Source organism: Tenrec ecaudatus, chromosome 2 (genome assembly GCF_050624435.1).
Source record: "Tenrec ecaudatus isolate mTenEca1 chromosome 2, mTenEca1.hap1, whole genome shotgun sequence".
Taxonomy (NCBI): domain Eukaryota; kingdom Metazoa; phylum Chordata; class Mammalia; order Afrosoricida; family Tenrecidae; genus Tenrec; species Tenrec ecaudatus.
Genome location: NC_134531.1, coordinates 217,526,315 through 217,538,644, shown reverse-complemented (window position 1 = coordinate 217,538,644; position 12,330 = coordinate 217,526,315). Strand labels below are relative to the sequence as shown.

Here is a 12,330-nt window from a genome sequence, read left to right as displayed (position 1 = left end):
GAAGTGGTGGAATAAGCCTCTGCTGCTGTAGTGGTGGGGGGGGGGGGTTGCCAGGCAATGATGGGGGAGAAGCACTGAAGTCACAGGTGACTAGATTTACTGCAGGCAGACTGCAGACAGGGTTTAGCCACAGCCACTGGGGCTGTGGGTGAGTGGTGGGAAAGACCCAAGCTTGGTAGCTGGACCTGCCACCATGTGAGTAGAGGGTGCTGCAGGAAGGGAGAGACTCATGGTGGAGAGTACCATGGGCAGACAGCTGCATTTGGGGGTCAAGACGCAGTTGTGGGGAGACTCGGTAGAGTAGCTGGCTAGCTCCAGGTGCAGCAATCATGTTGAGAGGGGCCAGTTGGCTAGTGGTGGCTGTAGAGGGGTCTGAAGTAGCAAGGCCAGTACGGGTGGGGAATCCCTGGGACTAGATCACTGATCCCCAGGACTCCAGACCAAGTAAGTACCCAGGGCTGTCCCAGGAGTCTTCTCACTTACCCAAATCCCGACACTCATCCTCCTGGACACCGGGGTCACTAATCGCCATAAAGCTCCCAATGTGGCTGCTTACCTGGGCTCCATCTTGCCAGAACTCTGATAGAAATTTTTTTATGAAAATGAATTTTTTATGAAAAAATTTATTTTGACCAGAGAGAACCTTCCCAGGTGATGCCACTGGGTTCACTATCTCCGAGCAAGTTGCTCGATACTCGCCCAGCATGAAAAATGTGTACTACAAAAGCTCTGCTCCACCTAACACAATTCTGGGTTTTGGGGGGGGGTACCCCTTAGTATATGGTTCATGGGCTCTAGACAGGCTCTCTACGGCATTGTTTAGGAAACCAGATTAAAAGATTACATGTCCTGAGAGCAAACACTTGCCTTAATTTTGGTGTTTATGGTTATAGTAGTGGACTCATATGATATTTTTCCCTTTGTCATTGACTACTTCAGCTAGAATAATGAGTTCTGAGTTCATCTATGTCATGAGGTGTTTCATAGTTTCGTCTGTTTTTCAAGGATGCGTAGTATTCCATTGTGTTTATGTAACCTTGTTTCCTTGTCTATTCTTCTACTGGTGGACATTTGATCTGTCTCCAGCTTCTTGCGGTTGTGAACTGTTCTATCAAGATCCTGTGTCTGTTCATTTTATGTCTCTTAATTCTTTGGGATATATACCCAACAAAGGCATTGCTGGGCCATGTGGTATTTCTATTCCCAGTTGATTTTGGTAGCACCATATTGCTTTCCACCGTGGTTGTGGTTCAAAAGTATAAAAGTTCCAATATCTCCTCACCCTCTGTAGGATTAGTTGCTCTCTGTTTTTATTAATTAGGCTATTGTCATGGTGTAAGGGGATATCTCATCTTTGTTTGATTTTCATCTCCCTGTGGCTAGTGATTGTGAACATTCTCTCATGTGTTTGTTAGCAATTAGAGAGTCAGCCCTTGTGAAATGTCTATAACCACTTTTAATTGGATTATTTGTTGTTCCTTACTGAGGTGTTGTAGAATTCTGTAGTTTTAGTGACTAGCCCCTTATCCATTTTCATTGATAGATATTTCCCCCCAATATTTGGCCTCTTAATTTACTTTTGGATTAAATTATTGATGTGCAAAAGTGTGTTACTTTTAATATGTCCCAGACATTTATTTTGCCATCCAATGTGTGTACTTTTTAAATTATATTTGGTAGTCTGTGTATCCGTAGCAAGAGAACACTTTAAGTTTGTCCCAATTTTCTCATTGATGATCCTTATAGCTCTGGGGTGTACATTGAGGTATCTAATCCATCTTTAATGAATTTTTTTATAGGGAAAGGTATAAGCCTGTTTCTTCTCTAGATGGAGATGCAATTTTCTCAGCTCCATCTGTTGAAGAGGGTATCATTTTCTCATTTAATGTTTGGGTCCTTTGTCAAAAAATGAGTTGCCTGTAGGTGGATGCTATTATTTCTGGATTTTCTATCATTTTCCACTGGTCTATGCATCTATCATTGTACCAGTACCTTACTGATTTTGATTACTGTGACTGTGTAGTAGGTTTTGAGGTCAGGTAATGAAAGGCCTATTTTGGTTTTTTGAGAGGGTTTTGCTTTTCCTGGGTCTGGTAGTTACATAATTTCATGTCAACTTGATATATACAAGTATAGGGGTGGAGTCTAGCCTGTCAGTCAGGTCAGAGCCAGATGTTACCTCCTTATGGGGATGGCCTTCTCATAAGGAGGGCCCTGGGAACCTTCTCTTTCTCCCTCCTCTCTCTCTCTCTCTCTCTCTCTCTCTCTCTCTCTCTCTCCACCTTCCTGTTGACAAGCCATGGGGAGACCTGCACTGCAGGAACCCTGTGATGCAGCCACCGCCATTGGATCCACCCAACTCTGCACTCACCAACCTGGCCTCTCCCTGCATTTTGCGTCATTGCATGTGGCTGCATGTGTCTGAAGAGGGATTTATAATCTTTCATTTCTTTAAAAAATGATGCTAGCAGTTGATCAGAATTGAATTGTATTTGTAGATTGCTTTAGGCAGTTAAGACATTTTCACAATATCAAGTTTTCTATCTAGGAACATGAGATAGTCTTCCATTTGTTTAGGTCTCTTTTGGTTTCTTGTAATAGGTTCTGTAGTTTTCTTTGTATAGTTCTTTTGTGTCTTTGGTTAGGGTTTCCCCTAATTATTTCATCTTTCGTGTGGCTATTTTAAATGGCATTGTTTCCGTGATGTCCTTTTTGAAGCTCTCCACTGATATACAGGAATCCAATTGTTTTCTGCTGGTTAATCTTATATCCTGCCACGTTATCAAACTTTTCGATTGTTTCCAACCGTGTTTTGTAGAGTCAATGTGGTTCTCTCTATGTAAAGTCATATTGTCTGCAAATAGCAAAAGTTTCACTGCTCCTGGTCCTAATTCCCTTGATTTCGGTCTCTTGCTTAATGGTTCTAAGAATTCCAGCTTGATGTTGATTAAAAGAGGCAATACGGGGCATCTTTGTGTAATTCATATTTTTAGGGCAAGTATTTTCATTTTTTCCTCATTGGAAGTGATGTTGGCTTTCAATGTTCATATATGGCCTTTATAATAAAGGAATTTCCCTTCTATTCCTATTTTATTGAGTATTGGATATTGTGAACTGCTTTTTCTGCATCTATTTATATGAGCCTGTGTTTTTTTATGCTTTCTTCTTATTTATGTGGCGGATTATATTGATTTTTTTTAATGTTGAAACATCTTTGTGTGTCAGTATGAATCATATTTGGTCATAGTGAATTCTGGTTTTTGATATCTTGTTGCTCTCAATTAGCCATAATTTGGTTGAGAATTTTTGTGCCTCTGTTCATGAGGGATATTGGTCTATATTTTTTCTGTCTTTGTAGGATCTTTGCCTCATTATAGTATCAGGTTTGTGCTTGTTTCTTGGGAAGATTTGGGTGTTTGCTGTCTTTCTACAACCTGGAATCGTGTGTGTAGATTTGGTGATCATTTTTCAATGAATATTTGATAGAATTCCACTATGAAGCCATGTTGCCCTGGGGTTTTCTTGGTTTGAAGTTTATTGATGAACGTTTCTTTTCTTCCTGTTCTTGTCTGTTCAGGTTTTCTATATTTATAATTTGGGAAGATGCCCATTTCTTCTAGATTATCAAACTAGTTGGAGTTCAGTCCTTAATAGTAATGTGTTATTTTTATTTCATTTGTATCTGTAGTTGTATAACCCTTTTCAACTCTAATTCTAGGTATTTGCACCTAATGTCTCTTTTCCTTTTAAGTGGATTTTCAATTTTGTTAATACTTTCCAAGAAACAATTTCTTGTCTTGATTTTCTTCCATTGTTTTTTCCTCTTTGTTGGATGACTTCTGATCTAATCTTTATTATTTCTTTTCTCCCATTGGTGGAGTGTTTATGTTGTTGCCCTTAATTTAGTTGTTATGTTAAGGTGTTGATTTTGGATTTATTCTATTTTTATGCATATGCAGATTGTTATAAATTATTCTCTGATCACTACTTTGCTGTGTCCCAAAGGTTTGAGTATATTGTGTTATCATTCTGGTTTGTTTAAAATAATTTCTTAATTCCATCCCTTATCTGATCTATTATGTGATTGTTTTTAAGTAGTTTTTGTTCAGTCTCCTTGTGTCTGTCTTAAAGTTTCTATTCTTTCTACTGTGGATTTCCAGTTTTACAGCACTGTGATAGGAGAAAATGGATGGTAGGATCTCAATGTTGTAAATTTGTTGAGGCTTGCTTTATGGCCTGACAAGTTATCTGTTCTAGAATACATACTGTGTGCACTGGAGAAGTATACATTCTGTTATTGAGTGCTCTGTATACGTCTAGGAAGTCAAGCTGGTTGATTGTGCTGTTTAGTTGTTTCTTTCTCCTTCCCCACCCCTTACCCCCAAACCATTTTATTCTGTTTATTTATTGAATTTCTTTCCCAAGGACTTGTCTTTCCTTGAGAGTGATGTGTTGAAGTCTCCTGCTATTATTGGCAAGCTCTTTATTTCTGATTCCAACTTTAAGAATTTGCTTGATGTAGTTGAAGGGTCTGTCATTTGGTGTGTTTATGTTTACTACGGTTACACGTTCCTGGTGTATTGTTCCTTTAATCATGATGTCAATATGTGGTGTCCATTCTTATCTCTCATAATGTTATTCACATTGAAGTCTATTTCATCAGAGATTAATATGGAGGCAATGTTTGTCTTTTTGTGGTTGCCACTGGCTTAGTAGGGTTCTTTTTTTTTTGCCATCCTTTGATTTTTAGTCCATTTTGGTCTTTGAGTTTAGGTGTGTATCTTGTAGGCAAATAGATGGTTTTGTCTAATCCAGTCTGATACTGTGTTTTGAGTGGCGCTCTGATGCATTGATATTTAGTGTCATTACTGATTTATAGGAGTTTGTTGCTGTCAATTTTTTGTGTCTGTTTGGTTCCTTCCCTACTTTTTTGGTTTATTAGCATCAGTTTCTCCTCTATTTCTATGTTGTTTTGAATGCTTATTTCATTGTATTGGCTTTGAGGTGGTACTGTGCTTTGTGATACACCCATATTTGTTTGCTATTGCTGGTTCTCTCTCCACAGTGATCCGGTTAATATTTCTGTAATGCTAGTCTTATTTATCTCATTTCTTTAGTTTCTCCTTGTCTAGAAATACATTTATTTCTCCCCTGTATTTAAAGGATAATTTTACTGGGTATAAGACTTTTGCTTGGCAGTTTCTTTCTTTCAGAATTCTGGTTATGTCATTCCATTATCTTCTTGACAGCAGTTTCTGCTGAGAAGTCCAAGCTTATTTTTATTGGCTTTCCTTGGTTGGTGATGGTTATTTTCTCTCCAGCCGCCCTCTGGATTCTCTTTTTCCTGGAAATCAAAGAATTTGATTATGAGAAGTTGCGATGTTTTCTTTTGGGATTTATTCTATTTGGGGTTATCTTGACTTCTTGAACAGTTCGTTTCTCCTCCTTTGTGAGTTAGGGAACTTTTCTTCCATGATTCCTCATACTATTTTCTCTGTACATATATTTTTGTTTCCTTTTGCCACAGGGTCTGGATGAGCTGTAAGTTGCTTCTCTTGATAGTGTCCCCCACAATGATCAGGCATTCCTTGGGTTCCTTCACTTTTTTGTTGATCGGTCCTCTCACCAATTGTAGTCAGAGTGATTGTCTTCAAGCTCACTGGTTCAATGATACTTGTTTCCATTCTATTCCTCATATTACTTACTATGATGTGCAATTATATTATCATATTGTTTATCTTCTGGAATTCATTTTTCTTTAAGAATTATAGTTTTTCAATTTCCTCCATAGTTCTCATAAGTTGTTCCCATGTCTATTTAGTGACCTAACCATCATTCTTCTGAGCTAAGATTCTGATAGTTCTAGGACCTCTTTTTGAGATTATCCTATTTGTTTTGGGGGTTGATTGTTTGGGTATGTTTTTATTGCTTTAGGGGGCTTACAATGGCTTACTGCCATTCCCTTGCCATTGTGGTACAGCTATTAGTGATCTCTGAGTTCTGGTCATGTAGGGGTATTTGTCTCAGTGCAGTGATGAAAGAGAGGTTTAATAGAAGCTGGAAAGCATGGTGGTGAAATGAAGAAAAGGGTAGAGAGATGTTTAAGTGGGGAAAGTGGGGGGGGGCGAGGGGAGTAGAGCAATAATATAATAAATTTACTGATAGTAATAATAAGCAACCATCTAAATAGGGCCAACAAATTTGTAAAAATAATGGTAAATGTATGTTAAGAGGAGTAAGCAGAATTAATAAGCTTTGTAGAAATATATTTCATGAGGAAAAAGAGAGAACAGACCTAGATAATAGGTAGGTGGGACAGGAGGAAAATGTGAGCAAATATTCTGACCAGCAGAAAAGGATTTATAAGAAGTATATTTGTTTTTTTAATGAAATATAATTAAAGAATAAGAGAGATGAAATAAAGAAGGAATGAAAAAGAGAGAGGGCAAATAGTTTAGAGAAAAGAAAACGAAGGGAAGAAAGTGCAGCTGTGTAGAGCAGGGGAGTGACAAAAGACACAAAAGTGTCATGCGCTTGGGGTGGGTGTGGGTGCAGGAGCTCTGCTGCTAAGACAGGTTGGGTCTCGACAATCATGAGATGAGAGGAGAAAAAAATGCCCCCGTTTGGGTGCGTGTGCTTGATTCTACAGGCCTGCTCGTTTTCCTTTTGGGGAATGTGTAATCTCAGGAGAGGGGGGTCACAGCAGAAGATAAAGTGGTGGAGAACTAGAAAAGAAATTATTATAATAGAACAAAAGTACAAAACTGAAGAACATAAAGTGAAAAATAAGGTTGCCACGTGCATTTGGGTCATGATTCCTGCCCCCATCGCCGTCTTCTTGGCATGTGCCTGTGCTACATGAGAAGAACATGTGAGCGTGGGGACGGCGCCAGAAGAAAATCAGGAAAGAAGGGAGGAAAACATGACTAAAAGTGTAATTTGGATACCAAGAATGTCTGTATCGAGTTATCCAGGTGGTCTGCTGTCTACACAGGGCCCCCAGAAACTTCCGGGGCAAGAGGTTTGACTGGCTGGTTTCCTCAGGGGAGGGGGCAGATCGGCTGTGTCAGGAAGGAGCTGGGCTTCGAGAAGCAGTTTGTGCCACTGGCAATGGAAAAGGAGAGTCTGTCAGTCGACGCTGTTGCTCTCCCACTTTAAGAAACTTCGGTCTTCCTCTGTTGTAAGTTGGTTTCTCACTACCAGGATTGTGGGATGGTCCTCCTGTGGAACCTCTTCAGTATAAGCTGAGTAGAACTTCCCATGCTTGTTATGGAGCCACCAGGCTGTATGCTGCTGCGCCTCCTTATCAGTTGTTTTCATTCGAAGGTAAGTTGAGAAATGTTAAACCACATGTACTATATGTCTAAATATATGAAATTTAGATAAGTATTTGGAATGTAAAGGGAATTTTCACCAATATACAAAACACACACACACACACATCACATTACCTTTAAGCAGTTGCAGCAAAAAGAACACAGCAATAAAGGTAATATTGCTTCCCCAGACCCATTGCTACCAAGTTGATTCTGATTCACCCTATATGGTTCTGAAGCTTTGTAAACCTGTATGGGAGCTGACAGACTCCTCTCTCCCCCACAGTCAGTCGTTTGCACCTGCCACCTTGTGGTTAACAGAGCAGCACTTATCCAACGACTCCTCTTGGAAAGCCTGTCCTCTACGGTTGTTGAGTCAGAATCAATTTATTGGCAATGAGATTTTTACTAGTTTGCTTTATTGTGTGTGTCTCCTTTCTTTTTATCTATACTCCTTTCCTTTTTAGCGATTACATTTCTTGATCGTTGCTGTTGTTTGCCTTCTCTTGCTTTTCTATACATATATTTCCCCTTCAATTTATCTTCTTTCTTAGCAGTTGTTTATTTGGTGTGTTTTTTGTTTTTCTTTCTTTTTCTCACCTGACTCAAGATAATACTGTGCCCATAGAAATTAGCCACACACCTGCTCTCAACAGCAGCACTTTCTGGTCAAGGGCCACTACCTACCTGGGTACCACATGATTATCCACCAATGCCACAAGGTCTTGGGGACAAGAGACCATTTCAGTTCATACAAAGAAGCAAGATAAAATGACTCAGACAGAATACCATCATATAGAATCAAAAGACTTTTCTGAGGACTAAAAGACATTGGAATTACCAAGTAGGAATTTAGACTATTAGTTACTTTCAACAGAATGAGGGAGAGATCAAGAAGCTACAGATAAGATCAAGGAAAACACAGAAAAACCTTAGCAGAATTCAGGAAAACGCTACGGGATAAAATGAAAAATTAGAAACCTTACAGAAAACAGCATCTAGAAATACGGGAATATTAATGCTTCAGAAATAGGTAATACATTGAGTGAGGAAATGATTAGAATTGAAATAAGGGAAATGGTGAGCTTGAAGACAAATTTCTGAATACTAATCTGTTAAGGAACAATAAAATAAAGATTCAGAAAAAGCCGAAGGATTCTGTGGGGGGACCATTGAGAAGAATAACATACATATGATAGGGATTCTAGAACAGAAATAAACAAACAAACAAAAAAGCATTGATAACATTGTTGAATTGTTGTTGGAAGCAAACTCCTCTAATATCATGACAAATGGGAAGTTAAACATTCACGAAGTTCAACAAACCTCAAACATGATATAACTAAACAGAAAATCACCCCAACAAATCACAGTCAAGTTTCCCAAAAATCAAACACAAGGAAACAATCCCAAGAGTAGCTTGAGAAAAGCAAAATACTACTTTCTGTGGTGAAAGAAATCAATTACTTGAGGCTGTTTTGCCATTCTTCCGTAGAAAGAGAGCTCTCTCAGATACAGGAGCAGAATGAATTTCTGGGACCATCAAGGAAGAACAGCCACCAACAGAGCACAGACATTCCTGCCTGAAGTGTCAGAGGCAGCAGAAGTCACGCCACACAGAGATCAGCTGAAGGTGCAGCGAGTGTATGCGACAGAGCACAGAGCAGCAGGCAGGCTTCCTGGTGAACAGACGCAGAGGTCAAGAGGCTGAGAGTGACAGCCGCTGGCTGAGAGAAGTGCAAAGGTGGACAAAAGATGACTTATGCTAACTTGCTAACTAACTTAATAAACACTCATAGTAGTTATTGTCTGTAAATTCTATGTGGCCATAGTCTGTGAGTTCTGGGTTGCGGCAGATTATTGAAACCAGCAAAGTCTTCAAAGCCTGTGGGACAGACAGTTGGTGTAAGAATAGGGTAAAAAGGAATGGTGGGTGGAGACATGTTTGACCTCTGCCTTGTGGCAATCAGCCTTAGGCTGATAAGAAATTGGATTCTCATTCTCCCTACTGAAGCTAGAGGAAGTCAGCTATGGCTCCCAAGCCATCTCCTGCCTTATAAAGGGGAACCAATAAGTCTAAGCTCTGACTTCTCAGCAGAAACCATGTACACAAGAAGACAATGGGAAGGCATTTGTACAACTCTGTAGAAAAAAAAAAGAATCATATGCTTAGCAAAACTGTCCCTGAATTATGAGGATAAAATTAGGACATTTTCAGATGATCAAATATTAAAGGAATTTGTAGAGACAAGTTCAATTTTACAAAAATTACTAAGGGGATTTCTTTGGACAGAGAATCAACAAGAATAGACAACAATCTGAAAATAACCTACATGACATCACTCGGCACCCAGAACTCAACCGAAATGTAAAATTAACCAGAGGAAATTCAACTTATAAGGCTGAAATACAGAACTGAAAACATTGATTTATTATGAAGACAATTACTAAATAAATAAAAAGAAAAGTATATGCAGAACTTTAAAAAAGACAGTAAGTCAAATAAATTTCAAGATAAAAGAGTGTTTAAAGGTGTGCACTTATGTAAATCTATTAATTAATAATAGAGGTATTCACTTAGGTACATATATTTATATGGCAATGCATTGAGGAAGTGGTTGGACTTTGGACCTCTACTCAAGTCCTCCCTCAACGCAAGAACACTTTGTTCTAACAATCTAGCATTCTGTGATGCTCACTCTCCCGGCATGATTGCTGAAGACGTAATGGGTGCATAAGAAAATGTGGTGAAGAAAGCTGATGGTGCCTGGATATCAAAAGATATCTTGTCTGGGGTTCAAAGGCTTGAAGTTAAACAAGCGGTCATTTAGCAGAGAAGCAACAAGCCCACATGGAAGAAGCACACCAGTATGTGTGATCATTAGGTGTTGACAGAATCAGGTAACGGTCACCAGAAGACCCAAATCAAACAATCATAGCAATGTGAATGAGGGGGTTGGAGTGGAGACCCAAAACTCATCTGTAGACAATAGGACATACCTTCACAGAAGGGTCACAAGGAAGGGATGAGTCAACCAGGACGCAGTACAGTATCGATGAAACACAATATTCCTCTGGTCCTTTGAGGCTTCCTCATGCCCCACTGTCCTGACCCAGTCCTGCCTTTCAGTGCTGGCAAGACCAGAGCATGTACACAGGTACAGAAAAGAGCTCATGGCAGATGGAATCCAGGTCAGACAAAACTCTTAGGTACAGAATTAGGAGTAGCAATACCAGGAGGGGAGGGAGAAGGTGAGGGGAGAAGGGAGGAAGGGGCACTGATCACAATGATTGATACACAACCCTTCCTCCTTCTGATGAACATCAGAAACATGGGTGAAGAGAGACAGTGGTTGCTGTCAGACATGAAAACAATAATAATTTATAACATCAAGGAGTTACAGAGTGGGAGGGGGATGGAAAAAAAGAGGAGCTGATACCAAGGGCCCAACTAGAAAGTAAATGTTTATGAAATGATGATGGCAACATATGTACAAATATGTCTGAAACAATTGATGGATGGAATGTTATAAGAGCTGTAAGAGCCCCCAATAAAGTGATTTTTAAAAAATAAAAGAGTGTTTATACTTAGGAAGAAATTAATAAGTTACAGAATACCCTTAAAGAAAATCAATAAACCTCAATGTAAAAAAGAATAAAATACCAGTCTTCATAAACCCTGAAAGAAAAGCATGGGAGAAAATGACAAGAAAACCATAAAATTAAAAAAGTAGCAAAAGTGAGAGCAATCAATTCATACCTACCAATAATTACAGTAAATGGAAATGGTTAAACACACCATTTAAGAGACAGAGAGTAACAGGATAGACATAAACATGGAAACAATGGATAAGGACCCACCAATGTGCTATCTACAAGAGATATATTTTAGACCCAAAGGAAAAATGGACAAAAAAATCAAAAGACAGGAAAAATATCAAACCAATTGCAAGAAAAAAGAGCAGAAGTGGCAATATTAATTGCTGACAAAATAAATTTTGAGGCAAAATCCAGCATAAAAGACAACTCATTGCTATTGCGTCCCTACTGACTCATAATGACACCCTACGGATTTCTGAGAATCTAACTGTTTATGGGAGTGGAGAGCCCAGTCTTTCTCCCGTGGAGCTGCTGGTGGTTTCGAACTGCCAATCACAGCCCAACACATTCCCTCTACACCACCTGGGCTCCATCTATAAAAGACAATGAAGGGCTTTATGTAACGAGTAAATGTCAGTCGAACAAGAGGACATACCGTAACGAATATCTATGCACTCAATGACAGAATCTCAAAACTTCTACAGAGCTAAAGAGAGAAACAGACAATTCTACAATAATAGTGGGAAACTTTATTCTACCATGCCCAATGAAGAACAGAACACCTAGAAAGACACTTGACAAAAAGCACAGAAGAACGAAACAATACAATCAGCCAATTTGGCCTTAGAGATATCTCTAGAACGTCCCACCTAACAGCACAATATAAAGCTCACGGGGAACATTCTCCAGATAGACTACATGTTATGCAATAAGCGAGTCTCAATAGAATTTACAGTATCAAAGACTATACTTTCAGGGATCATTTCTATAGTTGGTTACTAGAGAAGTTTCTCTGATCGTGTAGAGCACCGAAAGCCACGAGGAGGAGGCGCAGCATTCTCTCCTGAGCTGAAACCGGCTTCCGGGGCTGCTTCGCTGCCGCTGCCGCTTGCCATCGGTGATCGTTCTTCTCCGCCTTTGTGCGGGGTGAGAGGGAGAGAGTGCAGTCTGAGTGGGAAAAAAAATTACAATATCAAAATATTACAAAGCATTATCAGATCACACCATAAAATTAGAAATCAATAATGGAGAGATCAAGAAAGGTATCAGATAAATGGAAACTGTTTAACACTCAACTTATAAACTAATGGATAGTAAATAAAATTTGAAATGACATTAAATAATTTCTTGAAACAAGCGAGAATGAAAATATACTAAAACAGCAAAAGCAAAAGCAGTACTCACAGAGTCCTCT

At 39.2% G+C, this 12,330-nt stretch overlaps 1 non-coding gene across 1 annotated transcript; it reads left to right on the top strand.

The window, feature by feature from the left end:
• Positions 1-11,876: 11,876 nt before the first annotated feature.
• On the top strand, positions 11,877-12,092 carry LOC142441880 (small nucleolar RNA U3). The gene has a single exon (XR_012783173.1). It is a non-coding gene; the product is annotated as a small nucleolar RNA U3 (small nucleolar RNA).
• The last annotated feature ends 238 nt before the right edge of the window (positions 12,093-12,330 follow it).